Source organism: Notamacropus eugenii, chromosome 1 (assembly GCF_028372415.1).
Source record: "Notamacropus eugenii isolate mMacEug1 chromosome 1, mMacEug1.pri_v2, whole genome shotgun sequence".
Classification (NCBI taxonomy): Eukaryota; Metazoa; Chordata; class Mammalia; order Diprotodontia; family Macropodidae; genus Notamacropus; species Notamacropus eugenii.
The window spans coordinates 590,493,275-590,520,789 of NC_092872.1; the positions used below are offsets into that span (position 1 = coordinate 590,493,275).

Genomic DNA, 27,515 nt, shown 5'->3' on the forward strand with positions numbered 1-27,515 from the left:
GGAATGAATGCCTCCAGCAAGGAAGACTACTGGTTGATTTGAGGAATTACTGTTCTACCCATTTCCTTGTGTGATTATTTTCTTTCATATTTCACAGTCTAGTTTAAAAAGGAAAGTTCTATATTCAGGCCTTTGCCCTGATTAAAGAGGCAAACTTGGGAAGAAAAAAATTAAAGAGTTTATTAAAATACCAAGGCAGAAATGCATTGGTAGGCTGGCTGCTGGGGCCAACCCTGTTTTCAATCCAAGGACTGTTTTTAAAAATAACTTTTTGTAATAAAAGCAAAACAATCCTAATAGATACATGTCTTCAAATGGGGCTGGCCCATTGCATCTCAGCTAAAACATCATAAAAAAAACCATTGAAACATTAAAAACATTAAAACATCATAAGGAAATAAGGGGGATGGGATGAAATTGATGTAACTACCTATGACTACTGGGTACTACAAAGGACAAAGGGATGGGACTAAAGTACATGCCAAAGACTGATTGATGCCTCTGACAATAGACTGATTAACACACAGCAGAACACAAGTGAGACTGGAAACAATGGGGTCATTAGGACTGAGTCAGCATAAATTTCTATAGTAGGAAATATTTCCACAAAGAAGTTACTCTACTCTAGATAGCAATTTTCAGTTTACAAAGTGCTTTCTTTACAATAAATCTATAAAATTGGTTTTGGTAAGTTATTGTTACCAATTTGCACATGGGAAAACTGAGCACCTGAATGGTTAAGGGACTTTCCTTGTCACATTATTGATAAGAAATGGAGACAAGACTTGATCACTCTGCCTTCTATAGTATTCAGAAAACTCTCCTAATTCATGGATTCTAGGTTCCAGATTTGCGACCTCCATATACAGTTTGAGACATTGTATGCTGTCTATGGACTGCCTAGAGACCCCTCCCAGTTCACAGAAAGATTAGTAGCCATTAAAAATCCATGTTAAGGACCATGGAATGGAATACTAAGAGTAGGAATGGATTACAAAGTGGCAGCTGTCTATAAAGATCTCTATCATTCCCTGTTAAAAAATAGTCATGGATTCATGGTTATATCAGTACACAAGGGTCTCTAACTTATAGACAAGGGTCTATGGCTTATGTGCAGCTTCCAGGGGATGGGGATCCTGAACTTTCTGAACAACTCTAGGGATAAAACATCTTTCCCTTAGCTCTAAACCAGATCAATAAGAGGCTAGAATCTAGCAGTAATGGGCCAAGATAAAAGTAGATAGACCTCAGACAGCAACCACTAGTCAATCTTCTTATGTTTTAATTCTCTGATGTAGTTTGATAGGGCTAGTTCAACTTTTCCTTTCTGTTTCTCAGCTAGGCATCTTGATCTTGATTGAACTACAATCATTTTCCTCCAAAACACGAAAATGAAAAAAATAGATATATTACCCTACATACTCAATGATATGATCAAGAACCACTCAGGCTATTGTGTCACCCAGTCCATTCCCCACCTCACACCCAAAAAAAACAACCCACATTTCCCAAAACCAGAACAGCATCCCAGACTTCAGAAATTTTAAGAATTATTTATTTATTTATTTAGCTGGTACTCCCAACTAAACTTCCATTCTGTGGAAAGGTACTAGTTCTTCCTTTGAATCAGAGGTTACCAGTTCTTCCAGTAGAACAGGAGTAGTCTCCTCCTTTATGAGATCTGGAATCTTTTGGTCCACCATGATGGCTAAGTAGCCATTTTATTAAAATTTCTTCGCAATTCTTCAAACTCCTTTCTCCTCCCCCAAAAGGAATTTTGTGTCAGATGTAAAATAATTACAACTAAATCCACAGAAGACAGAAATCCTGACAAGCTTAACATCCCAACATAAGAGAACTCATGCTTAGAGCACTCACTCAATCCTCCTTCCCAGACAGATGCTTATGTGTCCAACAACCTACCTAAAAGCTCCTGGAGGGCCTTATCCTAGGGCAGAGATCTGCTGTACAGAAGACTCTTCCTGACCAGCTATCTAAGCTCCTTCCATCCCACTTGAAGTAGCAGCACATGACTCTACTCAGTCAAATGAAAGACAGGAAAACAGAGAGAGAAATCAGTAGGTTTACCAACATGGATGGCTACATGTGACCTGAAAGGACATTGAAACCCAGCTGGGTCAAGTCTTATTTCCTCAGTCATACTCAGCAAGAGAATCAGACTGGGGAAACTCCAGAAAACTGAGGCAGACCAGTCTCAGGGGTCTATTCAAAGGTAAAATGGGAGGAGTCACGACACCAGTGATGGGAAACTTTTTTTTCAAGACTACAATATTAAAGGTAGGGATGGTAATTGGACCTCTGGTTTCACTGGCTTAAGGGTGAAGGGAAAGGGAATAAGTACGTATATAGCACCTGCTTTGGGCTGGTAAAAGAGCTTGCAACTTTACAAAAGCAACCTGGTACAATAGCTCAGTGGAGCTTTTACAAAGAGAATTTTACTTCCAAAGGCATGATCATAAATATACAAATTTAGTCTCCTCAACACATGGGAGGCATAATCCACTTCTCCTCTACCCTCCACCACTTCAGTCACTAGGGAGAGGAAGGAGCTTAGGTTTATTGTTTAATTTGGTTCCTACAGAGCACAGTACCAGTTGCAAATCCAACATCCACTCAAAACCCATGCACCCTGGCTTCCCGGAGCATCCATCCCTGGTGTCCACAGCCCTTTCTCCAAGGATGCCATTGATTGAACTTCTGGTCCTATAAGGATCACCTCCAGCACCTGAAATTGAAAACAAACAGCACAGAAGAGAAATAAACATCCCTAGACCTATTTCTCAGCAATGGAGTAAAATAGAGGTATGCAGGGAAAGGCAAGTTTTTCTCCTCTCACCAGTTCAGATCATAGCATTCACGCTACAAAGCACAACAGATGGGAGTCACCATACAGACAAATAGATAATGGGGGAAAAACTACCAATTTTAAAAATGCAGGTAGACAATAAAAGGAAGTTACTGCACACATGAGGTAGGGGACACACTTAGTTATCTGTTAGGCAAACTAAGCTCAAACTAATGTTCAAAAGCTGGGTCATACTACATCTTTATTCTTTTTCAATCCTGACCCAAGCTCATCATCCATCCTTACTCTCTTCCAAATAAGCATACAATTGGACAAGATCTATAGGGTGTCCATCCAAATGCATGTTGATATCTGGGCAACAAGCATTCTTTATTCATTAAGAATTTCCTGTTTGAATAGATAGAAAAGTAGTTTTACTTTGACTGATTAATGACTTCTTCCAGGAAGTTTTGCATTGCCCCAGGGTACGAGGCACAATATCATCCACCAATAGGATTATATAAAGGACTTCACTTTCACAAAAAAATCCCTTCTCTATCTGGATGCTATATTGCATCTCCTCTATCATAGTGCTAAGTACCATTGTCAAGCATATATCTGTCTTCCTGTTTTATGCCTTACTTGATGTTTATTATCAGAGGGTCACTGAATACAGTTATTCTTCCAAGGAACACTGAATAATACTAATATATGAGTGATAGACACCTTGCTATAAAAATAAAAGCCTATAAGGCACTATTTTCTTCTACTGAATGAAATGCTTTTTCATAATCAACAAGCAATAAGTACAACGGAATCTTATATTCCCTGCATATTTCAGTAAATTGTCAAATAGTAAAGTTGTGATCTATTGTTAAATTTCATTTGTGAAAGGTGCAGCTGACTCTCATAAATATTTTGCATAGAAGAGAAAGTGGTACATAAGTCACTAGTTATTGATGTCTTTTTAGTCACTATTTTTGGTATTAATAATGTATAAGATATTTTTCACACTCTAGGTTTCTTCCCCTCTTTCAGATACATTGCATATTGATACCTCAATGCCAACACAACTGAATTGCCTCCAGCACAGATATCCTCTATGTATACTTGGTATGACCTGGCCGCTCTTCTCATCTTGTTTTTCTTGTTAGTGCCTCTTCCATCTCCTCTATAAACTTCTTGGGCTTATGATGTTAAGGTCCAAGTGTGACCCTAATAAATGTTTATTGATTAATTTATGGGGACATATTAGTAGCTATATCATCCTTAAATACCTTCGGTATTATTTTGCTTAATTTTGTGCCTTGTTAAGCTTTCTTTAAACTGATTTTACCCTCTACTAAGACTCTCTGTCTCATAAGAAGATACTATACAAAAGTCTTCCTCAACCTTCATAGGATTTTACACATGTTAATAATCTATCCTGGAGTTGCCTCATTCATGTTTATTTAGGATATTTTTTTCCTAACTAGGTGAAAATATGACAAATAGAGAAGAAATTTTGAAAAAAAAATTATCAGAACCTATTGTATCTACCTCCTACCAGAACCTACCTCCCTCAAAAACTTGGAATTTAAAGGAAATAGAAGATTGGCTACAAAAAAATGTAAAATACTCAAAGTAACAGAACATCAAATAGCATTCTTCATTTGATTTCAAAAAAGCAAATTAAACTATAAAGGAATAACTAAAGAGGGAGGAGAAACAGGATCTAAATGGATTTAGAGACAAATAAAGAACAATTAATGCCTATACTAAAAAATTCCCAAAAAATGAGAAAGAAAAGTCTAGCAAACCTAACTTATGAAATAAATATAGTCCTGGGATCTTACCCAGAGACGAATACAGCAAAAAACAAATGAACTATAGACCAATTCAGGTAATAAATATTGAAGCAAAAAAAAATTCTGGCAAAAATAATACAGTAAAATTTCAAAACATAGATTAGGAAAGATAGGTAACGTAAACTAAAACAGCCAAACACAAATGATTATACTAACATAAAGAAAAAGTCTTTGACAAAGTGTAATACTCATGCTAAAAGCCCTACAAAATGCAGGTAAATAAGGACTATTTTTCATACAATAAAATGTACATATCAAAAATTAAAAGTTAATATGATATGAAATGGACAAAAAGAAAGTTTCCAAATAAATGAGAGTAAAGAAAAGATGATCTTTTCCCCACTTCTACCTTTCCTATTATGGTAGAGAGCAACAATATCCTCCCAGCTCCTCAGGGTGGCAACTTAGGAGCCATTCTGAATTCCTCACTATCTTGCACCCCTCACAGCCAAGCTGTTGCCAAAGCCTATTGATTTCACCTTTGCAGCATCTCTTGAATATGCACCATTTTCTCCTCTGACACTGTCACCACTGGAGTGCCAGCCCTCAGTACTGCATTCCTTAATTACCGCAATAGCCTGATGGGTCTCGCTGCCTCGAATCTCTCCCCATTCTAATCCATCCTCTATTCAGCCACTAAAATGATTTTCCTAAAATACAGGACCAACCATGTCACCTCTGTATTCAATAAATTCCAGTAGCCCTCTATCATCTCCAGGATCAAATGCAAAATATCTTTTTGACATATAAACCCTTCATAATCAAATGCCATCCTACATTTCAATCTTCTTATATATTACTCCCCTAAATATCCTCTTCAATCCAGTGACATTGGCCTCCTGGCTATTCCACAAACAGATATTCCATCTCTCAGTTCCAGGTAATCTCTCTGGCTGTGCCCCATCCCTGGAATGCTCTCCTTCACCCACCCAGACTACTGATCATCCTGGCATCCTTTAAGTCCCAGTTAAAATCCCAGCTTCTACAGGAAGCCTCTCCCATTATCATTTAAGTCATTTTCAGTTACATCTGACTTTTTGTGATCCTGTTTGGAGCTGTCTTGGCAAAGATACTAGAGTGATTTGCCATTTCCTTCTCCAGCTTATTTTATTGATTAGAAAACTGAGAAAAACAGTGTTATATGACATGCCTAGAGTCATACAGCTAGCAAATGCCTGAGGCCAGATTTGAACTCAGTAAGATGAGTCTTTCTGACTTGAGGCCCAACACTTTAAACACTGTGCCACCTACCCATCCTTAACTTCCTATTTTTAGTGCCTTCCCTCCTTAATTATTTCCCATTTATCCTATGCATATAGCTTGCTTCATTTACATATGTACATATATATACATACTAATACCTATATATGCATATGTATGTGTATGTGTGTGCGTCTACATGTTGTCTGCCCCATTACATTCTATCCTCCTCGAGGACAGGGATTATCTTTTCCCTTTTTTTTGTATCCTCAGTGCTTAGCACTCTGCCTGGAATACAGTAGGTGCCTAATAAATTGATTGATAGATTTTTCCCACTGTTAAATCAGGATAGGTTAGTTTTGCTAAACTGTTTTTTTTCCTTTTTCTTCTTTCTTCTAACAGATGACTTTCTGAAACAGGGCTACAAAGAGTTACATTGGAAAATGTAGGTGATGCAAAAACAAAGATAACAATAAAAAATTTATAAAAACAAAGAAAACCATAGAAGTGCGTGACATTGTTTGGTAATCTGTCTCTTAACCCAAACTCACCTGAGCTTTGTGTATGACTGATTGATAACTGTTTCTTGATTTTTGGTTCCCACTCTTGTTCAATTCATCCCATCTATATTTCTCATTTTTTTCTTATCCTGATTTAACGTGGCCAATGCTTTGGTGTTTATTCTTATCTAATTCCCAAGGCTTCATCATCTGGTTCCCTTCTACCATCTTTGGACTTTCCAATCGCCAGTCTGCATTCTGGGCTCCTGGCTACTACTGATGACTGCTAATCCTTTGCTTCCTGCAGCCTTATAATAGGAGAGCATATCTGTGAAACAGGCAGGGTATGTACTATTATCTCAATTTTACAAAAGAGGAAACAGTGCCAGAAAGATTGTGACTTGTTCAAAGTCACAGAATTACCAGATGACAGATCTGGGATTCAAACCCAATCCTCTAGAATCTAAGTCCAGTGACTTCTCCAATGCATCACTCGGTAACCTCATTCTATCCTTGAGAGAGAGGGGTAAGTAATACAAATAGGTAGTACAGGTATCACTATTTACTTCCCCTCTCCCCTCCCCTAATTCAACATACTTAGAGTTGACACTTCTGATTCTGGTGACCACACAAGTGTTTTGGGGCCTACTTCATGTGGTAGTCCAGTGCTAAGGAGACATTTCTCTTTTGTATGATGTAGTATTGTAGACCATGCCTGACTCAGGCAGGTCCCCTGGTAACTTAGGTTCAATACTAGAACAAAATGAAATACTTGTAGAAGATCTAACAGTTAACAAAATGATTTACTTAGCCATAGCAGGGGAAAGATATTTGACAAGAATATTTAACAAGGACACAGCCTTGATCCAACTGAGCGTAGCTCCTCTATTTCTGTGTTGTCCATGGCAGTATGCTCTACATCAAGGGCCAGCTGGAGTTCTCTGGGGCTTTTTATACACAGGCAAACAGGAAGCCCACACCTTAGTCCCCTGAGTCAATTAATTTTCCAGGATGGTTTCAATAGCTTTTAAGGGAAAAGGAAAAAAAACAACAACTTGCTTAATGTATGTGAGCTTGTTATGTCTAACCACACTTAGTAAACCTGAGTTGTCCCTTGGCATTCCCCCTCCATGGAACAATAGCAGATAGGCAGGATCAGTTTAAATAAAAAGAAAAGACAGCATCTGTCTCCTGAATAAGATTCTCCCATGTGCAAGAGGTATACTCTGTCTCTAGACTTCCACTTGGAAACCAAGTGGCAAGATGACCAGTGCTCATTCCCCCAACCCTACATGTATGCAATTTTCTCTGACTTTCATCTATACATATAATAGGGGTAGAGATGGAACATAGACCTGCAGTTTCATACAGGGACAATAATACTTGTGCTATCTGCCTCATGGGGGCATCGTGAGAAAAATCATTTGTAAATCTTTTGAACATGATAAGAACATACAAACTGTATCTCAGGTACTTTGGAGGCTATAAAGAAGTTGGAGATAAAATATCTGTCCTCGAGAGGCTGGTAGTCTTTCTGGGAAACTATCAGAAAGAGAAGTAAACACTGTCTTTGGTTCTGTTTTTTGAGATTTGTTCTAATTTGAAGGAAAAATGTAGCTAGGTGGTGCAATGAATACTAGTGCTGGGACTGGCATCAGGAAAACCTGAGTCCAAATCTTACTCCTAAACACTAACAGGCTGTATGACCCTGGGCAAATCATTTAACCTACCTCTGTCTGACTCAGTTTTTTCAACTAGAAAATGAGGACAATGAATGGCACTTACCTCCTAGGGCTGTTATGAAGATCAGATGAGATAATATTTGTAAAGTAATTGTAAAGTGCCTGGACCATAGAAAGCACTTAATAAATGCTTGTTTCTTTCCTTCCTCCCTCCCTCCCTTCCTTTCTTCTATCCTCCCCAGCCCTTCACTGCCTCTTTCCTTCCTTCCTTCCTTCCTTCCTTCCTTCCTTCCTTCCTTCCTTCCTTCCTTCCTTCCTTCCTTCATTGGGTTCAACTTTTACCTGTCAGTCAATTTCCAAGCTTTTATGCAGTACTGAGTTCAAATCCAGCCTCATTTACTAGCTTTATGATGTTGCATAAGTCACTAGACCACTACTTGCCTAAGATCCCTCAACTATGATACATGATTGTGATGGAATACTACTGTGCTATAAGAAATGATGAGCTCAATGATCTTAGAAAAACATTGACAGACTTGCATGAAATAAAGAAGAGTGAAATGATTAGAACTAAGAGAATCTTGTATATTAGTAACAACAATATCGTTTTAAGAACAACTTGAGTGACTAAGTAATTTTGATTATAAATACCCAAATCAGCCACAAAGAATCTATGAAAGAAGATGCTGTCTGCATGCAGAGAAAGAATTGACAACTACATGTCTATATACAATGATCATATATATATATATATATATATATATGTACACATACACACACATATATACACATATATGTATACAAATATATGTTTGTATACATAGATATATATATACACACACATACATATTTGTGCCTAAGAGTAGCCATCAGCCAGGGGAGATGGGAAAAAGGAAGAATAAAAGGGAAAAAAAAGCAAGTTACATGATAACATCATTATATATTTAAAGGGAATGGCAAGTTGTACATATTAGATCTGCAGTTTCATATGCATTCTTTTTTTCTCTTCTACTATGTTATGGAAATGATTGTCCCATTTCTTAAGCTCAGAATACAATAAATAAATAAATTTTTAAACTGTAAAATGAAGATAATTATAGCACCTACCTCCCATCCACAAATGAGATATTTGTAGAGAAATTAGCACAATGCTCAGCCCAGATTAGCATTTATATAAATCGCAGTATCTTTGCCAAGAAAATCTGAAATGAGGTCACAAAGAGTCATATACCACTCATTGACTTAACAACAACCACAAAGTGTTTATTTTCTTTCCTTTCTCTCCCCCCCCACCTTCTCTACTACATACTTCTCTACTGTGATGTGTGTGTGTGTGTACGTGTATGCATGTTGTGATAAAGGCTGAAAAATAATACTGTCCCTCTCTCAGGGAAGGAGACAACAAGTACAAATGTATAAACACAGGATAAAATGGGACTAGTCTCAGAGAGAAGGCATGAAGATTAAGGAAGACTGAGACAGGTTTCTTGCAGAAGGTAGGACTTTAACTAAGATGCAAAAGAAGCTGGGGAAGCCATGAGGTGCAGATAAGGAGGAAGAGAGTTCCAGCGATCAGGGACAGCCAATAAAAGAAACTACCCAGAGTCAAGAGATGGAGTGTTCAATGAACAGCAAAGAGGCCAGTGACACTGGATGGAAGAGTATATGGAGCAAATTACAGTGAAAAAAGACTAGGAAAGAGGTAGGGGTGTAGTGCCAATGTGGTGTTCACAGCACCTACAGAGGCCATTAATATCCTAGCACAGTTCTGAATCACAAAATCCAACAGACTCTCCACATGGAAAAGAGCACCAAAACCTTTATTCAGACACCAGATAGCCAAATCCATCATAGTAATAAAAATCTGTATGCGATAAACAATACAGAGGACAACACCATCCCCAAGCCTAGTAATGGATGGGAAAGATCTTCCCATTGAGAAGCAAAATTTCATTAACAATAAGGAAAAATTCATTATCAATATAAGGAGCCAGGCTATAAAAGCTTTTAAGAGCCAGACTGAGGATTTTATATTTGATCCAGGAGATAAAAGGAAGTCAATGGAGTTTACTGATTAGGAAAGTGACATAGACCTGCTCTTTAGGAAGATTACTAAAAAAAAAAAAAAGAAAGAAAGAAAGAATGAAAAAGAAAGGAAGATTACTTTGTCAGTTGAGAGAATGGACAGGAGGAGTGGGGGGAGACTAATGGCAGGGAGACCCATGAGAAGACCATTGAAATAATCCAGGTTTGAAGAACTTACATCAGGGTGGTGGCAGTGCCAGAGGAGGGAAGGGAGCATGCAGATAGGAAAGATGAGTGAAGGTAGAAATAGACAGGACCTCATAATATCACACATACTGCCTGTATGACCTTGTGCAAGGTGCTAATTTGCATAGTAGTGAGGAGCTTCCTCACTAAAAACTCTGTATACCAATGAAACCACAGGATATACATATATGTAAAAACATACACACACATATACATATATTCACATATACACGTATATGTATGCATGCATGTTTTAGATGTATATGTATAAATGCGCCTATGTGTACATATGTGCACATGTATATGTATGTGTATATATGTATATGTGTGTGCATGTATGTATATATGTATACATATAAGTATATGTATATACATATGTATACACATATATGCATGTATACACATTTATAATAAATTTATATTTCATTAGTGTATAATTGTATGTGTAGCTTATTACATATACATGCACATGTATATTAACACATTATGCATACATATATGCATAGGTACATATAGTGTACATATATTTTTCTGATGAGGAAAAGGAAAGTGAGAAGATTATATTAGCCTTGGAGTCAGTTGTTAACTTGCATCAGAAAGAATTAGAGGTGCTGGCATAGACAACATCCCTGGACATCAAATCCAGATATTGATCCAGCTGTGTAAGGTCCAATCTGTCAAAAGCATCTGCCATCTATGTATAGTAGCCCTTTGGAGAGAGCAGCTATTGAAAGTGACTGGCATACCTGTCCCCAATTCCCACCATATGCCTGCGCACCTGTGAGTTCTGGATAGACAGAATGCACAGTGTAAGGTAGAAATGGTTGTTAAGCAGAGGATGCCAGAAGTCTGCTTAACAACCTGCTTTGATCATGTCTATTGCTGTATGTGGTTTGTCCTTTGTTCTTGAAGAGGATCATGACCTTAGGAAGATGATGCCATGACTTGTAAATGAATTAGATTTAAGTAAGGGAGGGCTGTGCAAAGTCTATTGTTAGTAATAGAGAGGAACTGAAAGTGGGGTCTGGGGGGTGAAAGAAAGAGAAAGAGGGAAAGACAGATAGAGACCTCCTATTGGCCCAGTCCTTTTCCTGTCCTTCAAACATAGCTTGCCCGTTCACCATTTCTGCTGTTATTGTCCTCTCCTCTCTTCTTCCAATCCAAATTCTACCTGTAATTCTTTTCCACTACAAAAGGAGTTGCTGTTAATATCTATTTAGATATGAGTTCTTCTCCTCTTTCTTTGATCTCTCTGGAACGTAGGCCTAGTTATAACTCTGGGTCGCAGGATATATACAATTTAGTAACCTTTGCACAGAGCGAGACTTTTTTTTTTGGACATAGCCAATGTACATTAATTATGTATATTTGTCATAATGGTTATTCTTTCCCCCAATACAGAGAGGGGAGAAGAGAGAAAATGAACCTTTATTCCCTGAAAAAGATAAATTTTAATTTTAAAATAAATATAAATGCTGCCCATAAGACATAGCTCAGCTTATTTCACTCTCCCCAGTCCCCTACTTCAGCATCTCTTCTATTTCTGAACATTTCTTTAAAATATATATACATTTTTCAGTTAACAAGCATTTATTTTTTCTTCTCCTATCCACTTCCCACCTTCTTGCATCCACTGGAAAATAAAAACAAAACCCTTGTAACAAATAGGCATAGTCAAGAAAAATAAATTCCCATTTTGGTCATGTCTAAAAATCTAATTGTTGGTTAATTGTTTTATGCATGTTGGTCTTACTTTCATTGCTAGAACACAAACTTAATGCCACACAACGAACTGGGACATTTAACTTAAACAAGAGAAGTCACAGAAGGGACATGACATCTGTCTTCAAGTATTTACAAGGCTTTCTTTAAAAGGATTGAGCTTGTTTTGTTTGGACCTAGTAGACACAAATAAGAACAAAAATTAAAGAGGCAGATTTTTGCTTTTTGTTGTTGTTCAGGTCATTTTAGTCATGACCCATTTTGGGGGTTTCCTTGGCAAAGAAACTGGAGTGATTTGCCATTTCCTTCTCCAACTTATTTTACAGACAAGGAAACTGAAACAAACAAGGTTAAGTGACTTGTACAGGGTCACAAAACTAGTAAGCTATTATTTCAACATGAGAAAAAACTTCTTAACCACTAGAACTATGCAAAAATAGACTGAATTGACTTAAGAGGTAGTAGATTCTCATTTATTAGATATCTTAAAATTGCTAGTTGAGCATTTTTTGGAGAGATTCTAGAACAGATTCCTCTTTAGGTCTGAGTTGGACTAGATGACCTCTGTGACTTCTTTCTACTTGCAGATTCTGTGACAATACTACTACTTCTGTGTTCTCACACACACACACACACACACACATACACACACACACACACACACACTCGAGTACAATCCATGGTACCGCATATATTTCACTGTATAATTTATTGATTAAATAAATTAAATATGCTCTCTCTCTGGAAGCAACTGTAAATGCGATTCAGGAAGCTGTAAATTCAATTCCAAAGGCATTTACTAAGTGCCAGGCAAAAAAAAAGTGCCATTTCACAAAAATGAAAACAATTCTTCCCCTCAAGGAATTTAAATTCCATTGATCTTCATCATCATTGTCATCATCATCATCATCATCATCATCATCATCATCCTTATCATCACATCCAATTCAATCACTGGCTTTTGCCAGGGAAGAGCTGAAAGCTGATGGGCAAACTGAATGTCCAAGCCAGAGGCAGGGGGTACTTGAGGTATAAATTTGAACGTCAAAGAGAAGGAATCATCAAATCACTGGAGAAAGGAAAATTATAAGTCAGAGGTTCAGGCTTAATTAAATTTCCTAGGGTAGACCAATGGGGCAGTGAGGCAGTTTGATAGATGGGCCTGGAGTCAGGAAGACATGAGTTCAATTTTGGCCTCAGACACTTATTAGTTGTATGATCCTGGGCAAGTCACTTAACCCTGTTTTGCTCAGTTCCTCAACTATAAAATGAGCTAGAGAAGGAAACAGCAAGCCACTCAAGTGTCTTTGCCAAGAAAAACCCAAAATGATCATGAAAGATCAGATATGATTGAAACAACTGAACAACAACAAAACAGAATAGATCAAAAGTAGTTAAGTCTCTTGTAGACTATTAACTTGTTCACCAAATCCTGAAATACTAGGGCACCTCCCATACTCATTCTGCCTTCCATTTGAAACACGAGACTTATTATTCTAAGAAGTAGAAGAGAAAAGAAATAAGAAACAGATTACAAGAAAGCAGTCAACAAGTTTATAAATGACAGAGCCCTGTCAACTATAAGAATCTGGGGATATCTCACCTTTATGAAGAAGGCAGGGAAGGTAACTGTGGAGGAGGCAATTTTTCTCCCTTTGAGGGAAGGGGAGGGTTCTTTTGGCAAATGCCATTTGCCTGTATAGACCAGAAATTGAGTCTATTATATCAATACTCATGTTCTTGTTAATTATTAAGACAAAAAATCCTACAAGAGAAATAAGATGAATATAAATAAACAGATTGTATGGAATAAACAGATTGAATAGGTACAAAGAGAATGTATAGAAGTAAATGAGAGACTTTAAGAGTATTAGAGAATGGGAGAGAGAAAGAAGAAGAGAGAGAGAAAAGAGAGAAACGCTCTCCAAATTCCTTTTTGCTTCTTCCTCTATGTTGGAGGAGTGATGCTCTGGGAGGCAGCAGGTGCAGTATCTTGTACACTGTGTCTTGATCAGTCCAAAGATGGATGCATTACAACTGACTGGAGGGCATGTCTCTGACCACAGAATGGATGCTGGCCCTCCCTTCCCAAGTAGCTGGTTTTCAGAGAATGAATTGTACTACCCAAGCTGTAGTATGTGGCTTTAGATACACCAGTGGCTCGTATTCTTGGAAACCTGAATGGTTTGGCTGCTCCCTTTGGAATCACAATATTGGCAGATACCTGTGGTGGGCCTGCAATAATGAATGCCACACGTTTGGGAAAATGTCACCAAGCTAAATAACTTCACGAAGAGAAAATTACTTCAAAACCCACAGAGAAAACAGCAAATGAATTGATTAAGATCCTAATTGTTTGCCTCCTTCCACAGTTATGAACTACAAGAGTCTATAATTTCTATTAGAAGACAGAGTTTTGGAAAAGTAATTGATTTTGATTAAATGCATCTTCATATTTTGAAACTTGAGAACTTATGTACAAAAATCAGAGACCATAAATGAACAGAAATCCTAAATGGTGATAGAAATTGTGGACAGCATAGCAAGTTTGGATGGTATACTCATTGTGGGATGAGGAATGAATAAGCAGGTTGTAGCCCTGGGTAAGAAAGATAGGTAGGTAGATGGATAGATAGATAGATAGATGGACATATGGATAGGTAGATAATTAGATAGATTAGATAGATAGATAGATAGATAGATAGATAGATAGATAGATAGATAGATAGATAGATGATAGAAAGATGATAGAAAGATATATAGATAGATAGATAATTTATTAAGTGTTTACTACATGTCAGACCCTGTGCTACACAATGAAGATAAAAATAGAGGTAAGCAAGACAATAACTGACTGCAAGAAGTTTACATTCTAATGGTAAAAGATGTCACATAAAAAAGAACTGGAAGGGGACATTGGGTTTGGTATATACATAGAGCTGACCTAGAAGTATGGTGGAGGCAAGGTACATCAGAAACTTGCCTATCTGGGTCCAGAGTGATTCTTGGACCAAGGGCAAAGTTCCCATGGTGAAGTTGTTGAGCTGATAATCCAAATGGACACAGCCTGAGTTAGAGACAGAAATGGAAATATAGATGAAACATAGAAATGGTTTCCTCTGGTAACCAGAAAACTGGTATTCTAGAGACAGGGACACTACTACCTAGCTGTGTGACTAGCAGTAGCCTTGGCTTAGATTCCTAGCAAAATTCTAAAATGCATACTTAAATACTTAGCTAAATGTCAACAGTATTTGATAAAGGCTCTCATGTCATCCTGATGGATAATATGTGCAGACATGTATAGGTGACAGTTGAATCAGGTAAACCTGGATAAGAAACTGACTGAATTATGAGACACTAAGAGTAGATTAATGCCTCAATGTCAACCTCTAGGGAAGTCTTCAATGGATTGCTTCTGGTAGCTGTCTTCAGATCTGAGCTATTGGACATTTTTATGAGTGAGTTCAATGATGGTATAGAAAATACAGGTATGAGGTTTGCAGATGGCACCAAGCTGAGATGGAGCAGGTTAAAGGTCAGGAAAACAAGAAATTTTATTTTTAAAGTCTAAAACAATGGAGTGAAATGGTAAGATGATATTTCATAGAAAAACTTAACATTCTACACCTGAGCTCAAAAAAATCACCTTCACAAGATTCAAGATAAGCAGGCATAATTAGATAACTGTTATGGTGAATAAAAACTTAAATTGGCTTTTACTGGACTAGAGGAGGAAGCAATATGACATGGTCACCAAAAAACCTGAAGTTATCCCAGGCTTCATTAGGGAAGGTATTGAGAGAAATGAATATTATATTATTAATAACTAATTATTAATTTATGATTCATCCTTTACCTCCTACTTTTCTTAAGACTCTACTTCTGAAGAGATGGAATCAAACACACACCCAGAAGAAGATAACAAAGTCAAAATTCCTACATCCAAAGCCTCCAAGAAAAATATGAATCAGGTTCAGGCCATGGAAAGGCTCAAAAAGGATTTTGAAAATCAAGTAAGAGAGACAGAGGAAAAACTGGGAGAAGAAACGAGAATGATGCAAGGAAATCATGAAACATGAGTCAATAGCTTGGTAAAGGAGACACAAAAAAATACTGAAGAAAGTAGCACCTTAAGAAACAGATGAGGCCAAATGGTGAGAGGTACAAAAAGCCACTGAGGAGAAGAATGCCTTAAAAATAGAATTAGCCAAATGGAAAAAGAAATACAGAAATTCACTGAAGAAAAAAGACTCCTTACAAAACAGAATTGAAATAAATAAATAAATAAAATAAAAGGTAGGAGAACAAAAAATAAAAGAAAATAGAAAAGAAAAAAAAAAAAAACAGAATTGGCCAAAGGGTAAAGGAGGTACCAAAGCTCACTGAAGAAACTTATTCCTTAAAAATTAGAATGGAGCAAATAGAAAATAATGACTTTATGGGAAATTAACAAACAATGAAACAAAACCAAAAGAATGAAAAAATAGAAGACAATGTGAAATATCTCATTGGAAAAATAACTGACCTGGAAAATAGATCTAGGAAATATAATTTTAAAATTATTGGACTACCTGAGAGCCACAATCAAAAAAGAAGTTAGACATTATATTTTAAGAAATTACAAAGGATTTGGAACTATGCCCAAAGGGCTACAAAAATGTGCATACCCTTTGACCCAGCAATATCGCTACTAGGACTATATCCCCAAGAGATCATAAAAATGGGAAAGGGTCCCACATGTACAAAAATATTTATAGCAGCACTCTATGTAGTTGCCAAAAACTGGAAGTCAAGGGGATGTCCATCAATTGGGGAATGGCTGAATAAATTATGGTATATGAATGTAATGGAGTACTATTGTGCCATAAGAAATGATGAACAAGAAGACTTCAGAGAGGCCTGGAAGGACTTATATGACCTGATGCTGAGTGAAAGGAGCAGAACCAGGAGAACTTTATGCACAGCAACAACCACAGTGTGTGAGAGTTTTTTCTGGTAGACTTAGATTTTTGTAATAACACAAGAACTTCTGAAAAAAAAAAAAAAAACCACAATGGTGGACCTCAAGGCAAAATGCCTTCCACACTCAGAGAGAGAAATATGGAAGTCACTCACATAATGTAGCAGATCATGTTTCTGTATGTGTATCTGTTTGTGTATCATGTTCTGATTTGTTATACGGATTCTTTCATTTATCTTAGTCTGACTACATAGCATGACTATAGTGAAAATATACTCAATAGGAAAGTATATGTAGAATCTATACAGAATTGTATGCAGTCGTGGGGAGGGAGGGAGGTAGTGGGGGGTGGGTGGGGAGGGATAAAATCGCAATTGTATGGCAGTGATTGTTAAACATTAAAAAAATAAAAAAATTAATAAAAAAAAAAATTACAAAGGAAAACTGCCCTGATATCCTAGAATCAGAGGGTAAAATAGAAATTGAAAGAATTCATCGATCACCTAATGAATGAGATCCTAAAAGGAAAACTCCCAGGAATAACATAGCCAAATTCCAGAGCTCCTAGGTCAAGGAAAAAATATTGCAAGCAGCCAGAAACAAACAATTCAAATACTGAGCCACAGTCAGGATAACACAAGATTTAGCAGCTTCTACATTAAAGGATAGGAGGGCTAGGAATATGATATTATGGAAGATAAAGGAGCTAAGATTATAACAAAGAATCACCTACCCAGTGAAATTGAGTATAATCCTTCAAGGGAAAAAGGGATATTCAATGAACTAGAGAAATTTCAAGCATTCTTAATGAAAAGACCAGAACTGAATAGAAATTTTGGCTTTCAAATACAAGACTCAAAAGAAGCATAAAAAAGTAAACAGGAAAAGGAAATCATAAGGGACTTAATAAGATTAAACTGTTTACATTCTTACATGGGAAGATAATAACTTGTAGCACATAAGAACCTTCTCACTATTGGGGCAGTTTAAAGGACCTAGGTGTGAGTTGAAGATGAAGGGATGATATCTAAAAAAACAAAATTAAGGGGTAACAGAGGAATATGCTGGGAAAAGGGAAGGGAGAGGTAGAATGGAGTAAACTATCTTACATAAAAGAGGAAAGAAAAAGCTTTTATAGCCAAGAGGAAGAGGGGGAGGTGAGGAGTCATGAGTAAACCTTACTCTCATCAAAATTGGCTCAAAGAGAGAATAATATATACACTCAATTGGTTATAGAAATCTATCTTACCCTACAGGAAAGTAAGAGGGGAAGAGGATCATAGAAGGGGGGAAGTGATAGAAGGGAGAGAAGATTAGGGAAAGGGTAGTCAGAAGCAAAAAACTTTTGAAGAGGGACAGGGTGAAAGAAGAGAGAGAATTGAATAAACAGGGCAGGAATAGGATGGAGGGAAATACAGTTAGCAATAGTAACTGAAAAAAAATTTGAAGCAAGTTTCTCCGATAAAGGTTTCATTTCTCAAATATATAGAGAACTAAGTCAAATTTATAAAAATATAGCTAAATGATCAAAAGGTATGATAACTTTGCAGATGAAGTAATCAAAGCTATCTATAACCATATTAAAAATGTTCTAACTCCACTATTGATTGGAGAAATGCAAATTAAAACAATTTGGGGATACTTCATATCTGTTAGATTGCCTAACAGGACAGAAAAGAAAAATGACAGATGGTGGAGGGGATGTGGGGAAAATGAGACATTAATGCACTTTTGGTGGAATTGTAAACCCATTATGCAAAGCAATTTGGAACAATACCACTACTGGGTCTGTATCCCAAAAGAGATAAAAAAGGAAAAGGAAAAGGACTTATATGTAAAAAATTTTCTATAGCAGCTCTTTTCTGGTAGCAAAGAATTGGAAATTGAGGGGATGCTCATCAATTGGAGAATAACTGAACAAATGGCATTATGTGACTATAATGGAATAGGTGAGCAGGTTGCTCTCAGAAAAAACCTAGAAAGACTTGCATGGGCTGATGCAAAGTGATATTTTGTAACAGCAATATTATAGGATGATTAGCTGTGAATAACAGCTATTTTCAGCAAGACGATAATCCAAGATAACCTCTGAAGGACTTAGAATGAAAAATGCTATTCATCCCCAGAGAAAGAAGTAGGTGTGTCTGAATACAGATTGAACCATACGTTTTTACTTTATTTTTCTTGAAGTTTTTGTTTTTGTCTATGTTTTCTTTCACAACATGACTATTATGGAAATGTTTTGCATGATTACACATGTATAACCTATATCAAATCACTTGCCTTCTCAATGAAGAGGGATGGGGAGGGAGGGAGGGAGAGAATTTGGAACTCAAAGTTTTAAAAATAAATATTTTTACATATAACTGGGGGAAAATAAAATACTAAAGAAATTTAAGCAAACAGGGAAAAAAAAATACTCCATTCCTGAAAGGGTCAATCAGTCTCTGCAGGGTATGACTGAGTGATAAGATTATTCCTAGCCCCTAAATCACATGCTTATAAACTAGGTTAGGTGGCACCCCATCCAACTTGGAAACCTGAGTTCTATTTAGAATATAAACAGAATCCAGTCTGGGTGAGTTCTTTCACTGAGGGAAAGAGCCCCTGTCCTTGATCCACATTAGAGTTTAGGGTGACCAAATTCCTGAAGGAGAAATCAAAATGGAGAGAACCTGGTCAGGGTGCCTAGATACCATGAGATTGCTGAATCTCATGATCAAGCCATATTTTCAGACGGAAAACTTGAAGACTTTAAGCCCATTTCCTCATAAATGTCCACCAATCGGAGATCACTTGCCAGGGGAATTCCCTATTCAAAATGTATATATCTTGATTTAAGGTTTTTCTTGGTGTCTTTGGTTGCCATGAGGAACTACTGATCATCAGTTTATTGACTATTGGCAAGTCTAATTAATAAACTGATTATTAATACCTATAAACTCTGACTCTTGGGATTTTATCTGCAACAGTTTAGTGATTAGAACATGGGAGGTGACAGCCTCCACTTTGTACTGTACCCTAAACAAAACACTTCAGGAGTATTGTACTTACCTCTAGGTATCACATTTTAGGAAGGATAATAACAAGTTGGAAGATATCTAGAGAAGGAAAGCTAGAATGCCTTTAAAATAAATGCAGAATCCTAATTTTTTGTCCCCAGGTTTGGTACCACAAACTGAGTCTGGGGCAAGCAGAATAAAGCAGCCCTTAGCTGATATGAGGGAGGAATGAGCTTTTGGGAATAGATCCTGGTGTGAAGCCACTGCCCCTGAGGCTATCATCAGAGGACTAGTAGAAAATGAAGGAACAGGTCAAGAGCTTATCCCTAGCTATCATAAGATAACTTCCTATTTTAGATTGTTTTCCCCAATATGCTTTTATTTTATTCAATATTTGTCAATTACATGTAAAAAACTTTAATTCTTTTTTTAAAATTTCAGTTTCAAATTTTCTCCTTCCCTCTTATCCTTCCCCCCTTTCTTGAGAAGGTGAGCAATTTAATGTATATTATATGTGAAATCATGTGCAACATTTCCATATTAGCCATGTTGCGAAAGAAAACACAGACCAGAAAGGGAAAAACAAACAAAAAAGAAAAATACAGAAAGTTGAAAAAAGTATATTTTGATCTGTATTCAGAGTTCATCAGTTCTCTCTCTAGAGGTGGATATCATTTTTCATTATGGGACCTTAAAAATTGTCTTGGATCATTGTCTTGATCCAAGTAGCTAAGTCTTTCATAGTTAATCATTCTTACAATACTGCTATTTCTGTGTACAATGTTGTCTTGGCTCTGCTCATTTTATATTGCATCAGCTCACATAAGTCTTCCCAGGTTTTTCTGAAACCATCCTTCTCTCATTTCTTATAGCACAATATATGCCATCACAATCATATACCACAACTTGTTCAGTCATTTCCCCAGTTAATGGACATCTCATTAATTTCCAATTCTTTGCCACCTTAAAAAGAGCTTCCATCAATACTTTGGCACATATAGGCATTTTGCCCTTTTCTTCGATATCTTTGGGGTATTGTCTGGGTCAAAGGGTATGTACAGTTTTATAGCCCTGTTAGCATAGCTCCACATTGTTCCCTAGAATGGGTGGACCAGTTCACAACTCCACCAATAGTGGACACCAAATAGTGTCCCAATTTTCCCACATTCCCTCAAGTATTTCTCTTTTTTTTTCTATCATGTAAGCCAATTTAATAGACATGAAGTATTACCTCAGAGTTGTTTTAATTTGCTTTTCTCTAATCAGGAGTGATTTAAAGCCTTTTTATATGTGACTGTTGATAGCTCTGATTTCTTCTTATGAAAACTGCCCATTCTTATCCTTTGACCATTTATCAACTAGACAATGTCTCTTATTTTATAAATTTGCCTCAGTTCCCTATATGTTTGAGAAATAAGGACTTTATAAGAGAAACTTTCTGTAAAAATTGTTCTTAGTTTCCCATTTTCCTCTTAATTTTGGTTGCATTAGTTTTGTTTGAACAAAAGGTTTTTAATATCAAGTAATCAGTATTATCTATTTTACTTCCCATGATACTCTCTATTTCTTATTTGGACATAAACTCTCCTTTTATCCATAGATCTGATAAGTTCATTTTCCATTCATACTGAATTTATTTATGATAGCGTATTATTTGTCTAAATCTTTTATCCATTTTGACATTATCCTAGAAGATGATGTGAGATATTGATCTATGTATAATTTCTTCCAAATAGCTTTCTAGTTTTCCCAACATTTTTTGTCAAATTGTGAGTTCTTACTCAAAAATCTTGTATCTTTAAGTTTATCAAACACAAGATTACTATAATTATTTACTACTGTGTATACCTAATCTATTCCACTGATCTACCACTCTATTTCTTAGCCAGTATCAGCTTGTTTTTAATGATTATTGCTTCATAATATAGTTTGAAGTCTGGTACTGCTAGGCTTCCTTCACATTTTTTTCATTATTTCTCTTGATATTCTTGACCTTTTGTTCTTACAAATGAAATCTGTTAATTTTTTTCTAGCTCTATGAAATGCATGTTTGGTGGTTTCATTGGTAGGGTACTGAATAAGTAAATTAACGGGTGGAATTGTCATTTTTATTATATTGTCTCCACCTACCCATGAGCAATTAACATTTTTCCAAGTGTTGAAATCTGTCCTTATTTGTATGAAAAGTGCTTTGTAATTATGTTCATATAATCCCTGGTTTTGTCACAACAGATAGATTTCTACATGTTTTATATTGTCTGCAGTTATTTTAAGTGGAATTTCTCCTATCTCTTCCTACTGGGTTTTGTTGGTAGTATGTAAAATATTGATGGTTTGCATGGGGTTTATTTTCTACCCTGCAATGCTGCTGAAGTTGTTAAATGTTTTAACTAGTTTTTTAGTTGCTTCTCTAGGGTTCTCTAAGTAGGCCATCATATCATCTACTAAGAATGATAGTTTTGTTTCTTGTTGCCTATTTTTATTTCTTCAATTTCATTTTCATATCTTTTAGTACAATACTGAAAAATGGTGGACATCCTTATTTTATCCCAATCTTATTGGAAAGGCTTCAAGTTTATCCCCATTACAGGTACAGCTTGTACTTTGTTTTTGATAGGTATGACATTATTTTAAGAAAGGTCCCATTGATTCCTATGCTTTCTAGTGTTTTTTAATAGAAACAGATGTTGCATTTTGTTTTTAAAAATTTCTACATCCATTGACATAGTCATGTTTTTTATTATTATTTTTTTGTATGGTTAATTATGCTAATGGTTTTCCTAATGTAGAACCAGCCTGGTATTGCTGGCATAAATCCCACCTGGTATAGTGTATGATCTTTTTGGTACATTGCTGTAATCTCTTTACTAGTATTTTATTAAAAATTTTTGCATTGATATTCATTAAAAAAAAATGTTCTATAATTTTCTTTCTCTGTTTTCATCCTCCCTGGTATAAGAATCAAACCATATTTATGTCAAAAAATGGAATTTGGTAGGACTCTTTTACATATTTTTTCAAACAATTTATATAATATTGGAATTAATTTTTCCTTAAATATTTGGTAGAATTCACTTGTAAATACTCTGGTCCTGAGGATTTTTCTTAGTGGATTCACTGATGGTATGTTCAGTTTCTTTTTCCAAGATAACAGTTATTTGAGTATTCTATTTCCTTTTCTGTTAATCTGAGCAGTTTATATTTTTTTGTAATTATTCATCAGTTTCCTTCAGATTTTTCAGTGTAACTGGCACATAATTGGGCAAAATTACTTCTAATAATTGCTTTAATTTCATCTTCATTGGTAATATATTTTTTTTTTCATTTTTGGTAGTGGTAATTTGTTCTTTGTTTTTATTTTTTAAATACATTAATGGATTGTCTATTTTATTGTTTGTTTGTTTGTTTTAAAAAACCAGATCCTAGTGTTACTTATTAGTTCAACAATTTGTTTTAATTTTGCTTTAAATTTCATTAATCTCTCCTCTTATTTTAGGATTCTACTTTGGTGTTTAATAGAGGATTTTTAATATGTTTTTTTAGTTGCATGATGAATTCATTGATCTGCTCTTTTTTATTTTTTTGATGGAAGCATTTAGAGATATAAATTTTTCCTAAGTACTATTCTGGTTGTATCCCATAAATTTTAGAATGTTGTCTCATTGCTCCCATTCTTTTTAATGAAATTATTGGTTATTTCTATTATTTTTTCTTTGACCCACTCATTCTTTAGGATTAGATTATTTAGTTTTCAATTTACTTTTAATCTATGCTACCATGGCCCTTTGTTAGATGTACTTTCTGTTATGTCATAGTCTGAAAAGGGTACTTTTAATATTTCTGCTTTTCTGCCTTTGGTTGTGAGGTTTTGATGCTCTAACTCATGGTAAATTATGTGAAGCTGCCATGTACAACTGAGGAAAAAAAGGTATATTCCTTTCTATTCACATTCAGTTCTCTCTAGAGGTCTAGAATATCTAAATTTTCTAACATATTATTCCTCTCCTTTACTTCTTTCTTATTTATTGTATGACTAGATTTATCTAGCTCTGAGAGTAGAAAGTTGAGGTCACTCACTAGTATAGTTTTATTGTTCATTTTCTCCTGTAATTCATTTAGCTTTTACCTTTAAGAATTTGACTGCTATGCCGTATATGTGTAATATTAAAAGTATCTATGGTGCCTTTTAGAAAAAATACAGTTTCTCTGTTTCTCTCTTTTAATTAGGACTATTTTTTCTTTTGCTTTGTTTGAGATCATTATTGCTACCCCTTTACATGAGCTGAAGTATGGTAGATTCAACTCTAGCCCCACTCTCTCCCTTCCTCCTTCTCACAGGGTATTTTTCTTTTTTACCCATCTATTTTTGTTTGCATCATCCTAACATAATTCACTCATTCTCATGCCCTCTGTCTATGTAGAGGCCTTCTAACTTCCCTAACATTAATAAAGTTATTAGAAGTAACTATCATTTTCTCAAAGAGAAATGTAAACAATTTAAAATTATTCAGTCTCATGATTTTTCTTATGTTTGTGTTTTTATGATAATCTCGAATCTTGTATTTAAAAGTCAAGTTTTCTATTTAGCTCTGGTCTTTTCATGATGAATGCTAGGAAGTCTTCTATTTAAATGAATACCCATTTTTCCCTTGAAGGAGTATACTTTTACTGGGTAGGTTATTCTTGGTAGTAATCTTAGCTCTTTTGCTTTCCAGAATATCATATTCCAAGCTTCTGCTCCTTTAACATGGTAGCTGCTAAATTCTATGTGATTCTAACTATGACTCCATGGCATTTGAATGTTTTCTTTCTGGAAGCTTGAAGTTTTTTCTCTTTTACCTGGAGTTCTACAATTTGGCTATAATATTCCTGGGAGTTTTTATTTTGGTATCTCAGGTAGTGATTTGTAGACTCTTTCAATTTCTATTTTGCTCCCCTGGTCTAGGATGTCAGGAGAGTTTTCCTTGAGATTTCCCTCATTAATTTCTTGAAATATTATGTCTAAGTTCTTGTTTTGATCATAGCTTTCAGGTAATCAGATAATTCTTAAATTGTATGTCCTCAGTCTATTGTCCAGGTCAGTTGTTTTGTTTTTTTTTTTTATGATGAAGTATTTTACATTTTCTTCTTTTTTTCATTCTTTTGACTTCATTTTATTGTTTCTTGATGTTTCATGGAGTAATTATCTTCCCTTTGCCCAACTCTAATTTTTAAGGAATTCTTCTCTTCAGTGAATTTTTGTATCTCTTTAACCATTTGGTCAATTCTGCTTTTTAAGGAGTCATTTTCCTCATTGAAGTTTTATACCTCTCTTTCCAATTAGACTATATTGTTTTTTTTAAGGTGTTATTTTCTTCAATACTTTTTGTGCCTCTTTTACCAAGCTTTTAAGTGTCTTCTATAATTTTCTTCTTTTACTCTCATTTCTTTACCTAATTTTCCTCTACCATTCTGATTTTGAAAATAATTTTTAATTCTTCTAGGAATTCTTGTTGGGCTTATGTTCAATTCACTATTTTTTCTTTGAGCTTTTGTTTGTAGCTGTTTTGACTTCATTTTATTCTTCTGAGTTTGTATCTAGATTTTTCTTGTTACCATAGTAGCTTTTTATGACCAGGTTCTTTTTTTGTTGTTTGCTCATTTTTCCACCCTGATTCTTGATTTTGAACTTTAAAGTTGGGCTCTGTTCCCAAAGTGGTGGGGGAGAGTCAATCCCAAGCTTCAGAGTCTTTCACAGTGCTATTTTTAGAGCTAACTCTGGGAGTCTGGAACTTTTTGATGCTTCCAAAGTGGTGTGATCTAGAGAGAGGTGTGGTCACTACTCTCCTGATCTATATACTTACACAGGAAGGGCACCGGATCCTTTGGGACTGCAAACAATATTGCTCCCCAAGATTCCCAATCCCTTGGAATCAGATTGATACTGTTCCTCAGGGCCCTGCTCCCTTGTGACTGAAAGTACTCCTCTCCACTCTTGAACTGTGACCCAAACATGTATATAGGCAATCAAGTTGCCAAATAGTGTCAGGTCCTATGTCTAGTGTTAGTACAGGGGTGAGCAGTGGCCAGGTCCCCTTTTCACCTCTGGCTTGAGAACTCCCAAAGCTCTGCTATTTCTAGTCCTGTCATTGATGTTTAATCCACATGGGCTCCAGACCTGCCTCCACCCCTGTTACAAATGTTTCCTTCCAACTTCCTAAGTTTTTTATGCTGGAAGAATGTCTCACTCTAACCTTTTGTTGGTTGTGCCACTCCAGAATTTATTTTGAGGTGTTATTTTAAAGTTATTTGAAGGGGAATATTAGGAGAGTTTGGTTGAATGTTTCCTCTACTCTGTCATTTTGACTCTGCCACTGAAAGTTCCCTTAAATTATTCTTGATAACTAGTTGCTAAATTTTACTTTTTCTATAATGCTGAAGGTTTCAAGTTTCTCTAACTTTAGTTTCTTGAGGCATTGCTTCAATCATTGCACTCTAATCGTGACTTTACATGTGAGAATAAGTTGTAGCAAATAAAGATATTTAGAATAGAAAAAAAGAAGATAAAGAGAGGAGAGGGGGACATGATATCTGTCTTAATGTTCTTGAAGGGTTATCATTTGGAGGAAGCATTTGACTTATTCTGCTTTGTTCCAGGGTGTGCATTGGGGGTGGGAGTGATTAAGAGTCATGGCTAAAATTTTTCAGAGAAATAAATTTCTTTAAAGAAAAATTTCTGTAATGGAGGCCTGGAAAATACACAGACTACATGTAGAAACTAAGGAGCATGATTCTAGAATAGTTACAACATCTAAAGGAAGTACCTTTGAAAGACTGTGGAGCATTCATAGACATTCTGTAACTTGTGGCTAACTACATGGTGAAGAGAAAGCTTCAGACCCATAAGCATCAGATACTCCCTCACTCTTGGTTGACGTCAATGATGCTTTCAGTCATGGTATTCAGAGAGAAACCGTACTGTAATGGAAAAGGGTTTGGGATCTCCTCTTCCTCTAGGTCCATATGTCCAGATGAAAGTACCTTGGCCTTTGGTATCTGCATTTGTTCTTATCTGTTCAAGGTGAAGGGAGTAGAATCTTTGCTCTTGGAAGTTTCAAAGGGCTTGTAGAGCAAGCCATAGGAATCCTGGAGTCTAAGAGGCTAAGGTCTACAGCCAGAATAACATGAATGTACCAAGGATAAAGAAGTCACCTTCAGAAGGACCTTTCAGGAACACCACCCCCTCACCTCAAATCTGAAACAAGGATTGACTCAGCAGAGATGCTTCTTTGAGAAGTGAACTTTGTGAGACTGATGTGATGAGGGAACTAAACTAAATTTTGAGCCTACTCTGTGGGGAAAACTTTATTATATTTTTTTAAAACCTTAATATTATATTATTTGAACCTAACTTTGTGTGGTTAGAAATCGTCCAACGCAAAGCTTACTCTAGGTCATGCTGACCTCAGAGACCCTCCTGGGAAGCAAGAAACCACTGTAAGGAAAGCTTAGACCCCACTCAGGTGTGATTTTGTGTCCAGGC

The 27,515-nt window shown here is 36.0% G+C and overlaps 1 protein-coding gene across 6 annotated transcripts in view; it reads right to left on the reverse strand.

Moving 5' to 3' along the window:
* Positions 1–2,434: 2,434 nt before the first annotated feature.
* The window catches only part of KIF16B (kinesin family member 16B), a 550,717-nt gene continuing 525,636 nt past the window's right edge, over positions 2,435–27,515 (reverse strand). For 4 of the 6 annotated variants that reach the window (XR_011972556.1, XR_011972554.1, XR_011972553.1 and 1 more), the window contains 2 exons: positions 9,143–9,237; positions 2,435–2,746 (listed from right to left, as the gene is read on the reverse strand). The gene's annotated coding sequence lies outside the window, so the exon portion shown is untranslated. The remainder of the gene's footprint in view (positions 2,747–9,142; positions 9,238–27,515) is intronic. The other 2 variants (XR_011972560.1, XR_011972555.1) reach the window with 1 other exon arrangement.